The sequence below is a fragment of the Phyllobates terribilis genome, unplaced genomic scaffold (assembly GCF_046119375.1).
Source record: "Phyllobates terribilis strain yellow unplaced genomic scaffold, ASM4611937v1 Scaffold_1__5_contigs__length_1240528914, whole genome shotgun sequence".
Lineage (NCBI taxonomy): Eukaryota > Metazoa > Chordata > Amphibia > Anura > Dendrobatidae > Phyllobates > Phyllobates terribilis.
In genome coordinates, this window is record NW_027362761.1 from 321,434,716 (window position 1) to 321,440,715 (window position 6,000).

Here is a 6,000-nt window from a genome sequence, read left to right on the forward strand (position 1 = left end):
GCTTCCTCACAGCTCCCAAATCTCCAGCTGCCCGTCTGAGTATGAGGTAGAACAGATGGTTGAGTCTGCAGAGCTGTTTACTCATACTATAGCCTGGGAATCAGAGGTCGGCTCCAGCGCTTCTGTGAATCCAGACGAGGAAATGATCTGCACTGATGCCCAGAATCTTTATGAGTCGGATCCAGGACCAGACGCTGAAGGTTCTGACCATAATGTAGACCCTCATTCCCAAACTGTAACTCATGTTGGTGGAGACAATGAGGAAGACGATGATGAGACTCAAATACCTGATTGGAGCGACAACTTTAGTTTTTTGTCAGGGCAGGAACAGGTTGGCTCTGAGGACGACGGGTGTGATAACGCACAGGGTGATGATGATGAGGTTGGAGATCCCACTTACTGTCAACCCACAGTCAGCCAAGAGATGAGGTCAGCAGAGGAGGTGGAGGAGAATGCTAGTGACGACGAGGTCAGGTTGCGCCTTCCTGGACAGAGACGTAGTACTGGAAGCACGTCAACAACTGCATCCTCAAACACAACTCTGCCTCTCACCACAAGTCGTGGTGGCTCTTCAGGTCGCATGGGTGCTAAGCCTTGCATAGCCTGGGCATTTTTTCAGATCGATAAAGATGACCCAACTCGTGTTATCTGTAACATTTGTCAGCAAAAGCTAAGTAGAGGCCAAAAAATACATAGTTTGAGTACTTCATGCATGAACCGGCACATGGACATGAAGCATAAGTTGCAGTGGGAAGCTCACTGTGCTACAATGCGGCCTAGCCGGCCGGGCCAACCACCGTCTGCCATATCTTGTGCATCCGCGGCCTCTTCATCCTCTGTGACTGGGGGGACAGCAGTCACACCTGTTTTGGGACACAGACCTGCCACCTCTTTACCCGCAACAGCCAGCGTGATTGGCAGGTCATCATTTTCTTTGGAGGTGGTAACACCAGCTGGTGTTGAGCGCTGTCCGACATCGATAGCACCACCTTTGGATCAAGGCAACCTAACATGTCCGCCTGCATCTTCCTCACAGACCGGCAGTTTGCCGGGGACACCCTTATCAACCCCTTCTAAGCACAATAGCCAGCCCTTGGTCCCTCAGATGTGGACAAGTAAAAGACCATTTCCTCCTAGCCATGAGAAAGCTAAGAGGTTGAATTTCACCATCTGCAAGCTCTTGGCTACAGAAATGCTGCCTTTCCGCCTGGTGGACACAGAGGATTTTCGAGACCTTATGTCCGTCGCAGTGCCCCAGTACCAGATGCCCAGTCGGCACTACTTCTCAAAGAAAGGTGTGCCTGCGCTCCACCAGCATGTCGCACACAACATCACCGCTTCTTTGAGAAACTCTGTGTGTGACAGGGTGCATTTCACCACAGACACTTGGACGAGTAGGCATGGACAGGGGCGTTACATGTCGCTGACTGGGCACTGGGTAACTATGGTGACAGCAGGACAAGGGGCTGCTGTCCAAGTCTTGCCGTCCCCACGAGTTGTGCGTCAATCCTCTTTATCTCAAAGTTCCTCCACTGCTTCTGCCTCCTCAACCTCCTCTCGGTCCTCCACCTGCACCCAAAGCCTGTCTGGTCATGCCACAAGCTTTCTAACTGCGCAGAAGGGATCCTGCACACCTCCTTACTATGCTGGCAGTAGGGCTCAACGTCATCAGGCGGTTTTTACTTTGAAATGTCTGGGAAATGTGAGTCACACAGCTGAGGAGTTGTGGTCAGCTCTGGAGAACCAATTTCATGAATGGTTGTCTCCACTGGACTTGAAACCAGGGAAGGCCGTGTGCGACAATGCTTCAAACCTGGGTGCGGCCCTTCGCCGGGGCAATGTCACACACGTGCCTTGTATGGCTCACGTGTTGAACCTGGTTGTCCAGCAATTTTTAGCCCACTATCCCGGACTAGATGGCCTTCTGCAGAGGGCACGGTCGCTGTGTGCTCACTTCCACCGTTCGCATCCCGCAGCTCGGCGACTTACATCTCTACAGAAGTCGTTGGGCCTGCCACTTCACCGGCTAAAATGCGATGTGCTTACCCGGTGGAATTCAACTCTGCACATGTTGCAGCGACTGTGGCAGCACCGACAAGCCCTGGTGCAATACGTTCTGACGTATAGCCTGGGCCAACGAGATCCAGAGGTGGGGCAAATCACGCTGGAGGCGTGGTCTCAGATCAGGGACCTATGCACCCTTCTGCACAGTTTTGAAATGGCGACGAAGATGTTTAGTGCTGACGATGCCATTATCAGCATGACTATTCCGGTGATTTACATGCTGGAGCACATGTTAAACAGAATTCGGAGTCAGGTGGTGGCACAAGAGGAGGTGGAGGAAGTAGAGGAGGAGGAGTTGTATGTGGAAGGGCTAACATCTGCAAGGTCCAGACGGTCGGCAGCACCAAGGCGGCAGGCATGTGAGGGTGGGGGAGATGGTTTTACCAGGGCGCATGGTAGCAGCCAAACTAGTGAGGAAGGTGCAGGAGCCCAGGAAGAAGTGGAGGATGAACTGATGGAAGACTCATCAGATGAGGGAGACCTTGATCACATTTCTGTTGTGCGAGGTTGGGGGGAGAGGACAGAGGAAGGAAGCATGATTGTTACCTCGCCACCAACACAACAGGGACTTGGTGCTCCTGGATGCGCAAGACACATGAGTGCCTTCTTGCTGCACTACCTGCAACATGACCCTCGAATTGTGAGAATTAGAAATAATCCTGACTACTGGGTTGCCACACTGTTAGATCCCCGGTACAAAAGTAAATTTGCAGAAATTATTCCTGCCATAGAAAGGGATGCACGCATGCAGGAGTATCAGCAGAGACTGTTGCAGAATCTTACATGTGCTTTTACACAAAACACCAGTGGTGCACGTAGTGAATCTCACAGTTCCAACTTGCCAACCGTGGGACCGTCGAGTGTTCAGCACTCAAACCGTAACAGAAACACAGTATCTGCTGGTAACATCAATTTTGCGGAATCATTTCACCACTTTTTTAGCCCATCCTTTGCAAGGCCACAGGAGACAAGAAGTCTGACACATAGTCAACGCCTAGAGACGATGGTACAGGAGTATCTCCAAGTAAACATTGAAGCCATGACTGTGTCACTGGATCCTTGCTCTTTTTGGGCTTCCAATCTGGATAAATGGCCGGAGCTAGCAACTTACGCCTTGGAGATCTTGTCATGCCCCGCAGCCAGCGTTCTGTCTGAACGTGTGTTCAGCGCTGCTGGTGGTGTGCTGACAGATAAGCGCACGCGGCTCTCCACTGATAATGTAGACAGACTCACGTTCATAAAGATGAACAAATCATGGATCCGAAACGACTTTTCTACCCCTGTGTCATCCTGGTGAGAGTAAAAGCTTGATGATTGGTTAAAATCACCTCACCAACAGTTTTAAGCTTTCAAATTACTAATCATGTTTATCTGTATCTTGGCTGGAAAATAATTTGGGCTTTGTAGCAGTGTGCAGTACTGATTCTATTAGGCCATCTATACTAAGCTCCACCAGATTTAAAATTAATAATAATTTTTAGCTGCATCTAGCCCGGAAAATAATTTTGGGGCTCCGAGATGCGCAAGACACATAAGTGCCTTCTTGCTGCACTACCTGCAACATGACCCTCAAATTGTCAGAATTCGAAGTAATCCTGACTACTGGGTTGCCACACTCTTAGATCCCCCACACTCTTCGATCAACCTTTTCATTTTAATAAAGACCAAAAAAATGGTCATTTTTGAAATTATAAGCATTAGCAGGTTATTAGAAACTGAAATCAAACAGTTTTCAACTCAAAATTTTATTCTAGGTGATGTTACATTTGCACATAGGACCCCTTGTTCGAAAGGAGCTTCTGAACTCTCTCGTCCATTGAATTTGTCAGGTTTTGGATGGTTTCTGCTTCAGTTGTTTTGCATGAGGACAGAATACCCTCCCAGAGCTGTTGCTTAGATGTGAACTGCCTCCCGCCATCATAGACACTCCTTTTGATGATGCTCCAGAGGTTCTGAATGGGGTAGAGGTCAGGGGAGCATGGGGGTCACAGCATAAGTTTGTCCCCTTTTATGCCCATATCAGCCAGAGATGCAGATGTGTTATGTGCAGCATGAGACGGTACATTATCATGCATAAAAATGATCTTGCTGTGGAATACACGGTTCTTCTTCTTGAACCATGGGAGGAAGTGCTGTTTGAGAAACTCCACATACATTATGGAGTTCATCTTTACCCCTTCAGGGATCCTAAAGGGGCCGACAATCTCTCTCCCCATGATTCCAGCCCAAAACATTACTCCACCTCCTCCTTGTTGGTGCTGTAGCCGTGTTTGCGTGGGGTGTCCATCAACCAGCCATCCTCCACTCCATCCATCTGGACCATCGAGCGTTGCACGGCACTCATCCGTGAACAAAACAGTATTGAAATCAGTCTTCATGTAATGTTTGGCCCACTGGAGCCGTTTCTGCTTGTGTGAAGTGGATAGAGGAGGTCGACAGGATGGCATACTCACAGCTGCAAACCTCTGAAGGACCCTGCATCTTGTTGTTCGGGGGACGTTGGAGGCACCAGCAGCTTCAAAAACTTGTCTGCTGCTATGACAAGGCTTTTTTGCCGCTGCTCTTTTAACCTGACGTAATTGCCTGTAGGAAAGAGTCCTCAATTTGCCCTTATCAGCACGCACACGTGTGTACTGTGAATCAGCTACATACTTCTTGATTGCCAAGGCACTTCATCCTGATCATTGCACAATGTTGATTGTAGTCATGCCTTGACCTAAACACTCCACAATTTGTTGCTTCTCAGCAGCCGACACATCCTTTTTCTTTCCCATTTTGGCAGAAAATGTAGGCTGCTTAATAATGTGGGACAGCCTTCTTAAGTAGTCTTGCCTTTCATTGGACACACCTGCCAAACTAATTAGCACAGGTGTCTGCAATTGCTTACAGTGATATAAAGAGCCCTGACACACATCACCATCAATGAGTTTAACTGACAAACAAACAAATTCTTCCCTTATCACTCCTAAACACTTTTTGCATAATAATTTGGAACACAGTGTACATGTGCTTTTCCACAAAACACCAGTGGTTCACGTAGTGAATCTTACAGTTCTAACTTGCCAACCGTGGTCTGTATGGAGTTGTTCAATAAAGGGCCCAAAATTAAGATAACATAGACGGGAGAGGTCTCTATGAATAGGAATTCCTAAGTATTTGATACCCTGTGAGGGCCAGGCAAAGGGAAAGTTGGACTGGATGGAATCCTGTATGGATTTTGGGAGGGAGACATCGAGGGCCTCAGACTTCGCTGCATTGATTTTAAAATTTGACCATGTAACAAAGTGATCTATTTCAGCCATAACAGCAGGGATGGATATATGTGATTGAGTGATATATACTAGGACATCATCAGCAAATAGAGAGCACTTGTACTCGGTGCCTCCCACCTCAATCCACCTAATATTGGGGTTATGGCGAATGATGAGAGCAGGTGCTCCATCACTAGGATGTGTAAGAGAGGGGACAGAGAACATCCCTGCCTTGTCCCATTGGTGATTATGAAAGGTGATGAAAATGTTCTGACGCGCCCCCTGGGCCTTGGGACACCCGGAGCCGGACCCTTTTTGGTGGATGCTGGTGGTTGTAGTCTCCGTGGCCGCGACCCGGTTCCGTGGCTCAGGGCGGTCAAACCAGTGGCGGAACTATTTATGTGGTTTTGATGTTTAAGTGTCCGACTACGCCACCCGTGGATTGCGGTCAGAGTGAACCGCCGCTGCAGGGCAGACCGATGAGGCTGGTGTTGTGGGTGCAGCAGAGCGTAGCATAGCTCCCCGCGGGAGGAGCATAGCCTCAGGGCAGTGTATGCGGAGGATGGGGGTGATGGTGCAGGGCAGCAGCAGTAACGACACGGAGTCAGTCATGCAGTCCAGGGCCTTTACTCACAGTTCTTATTATCCAGACCACTTCTGCAGGTAATGGCTGCCCACGTCGTAC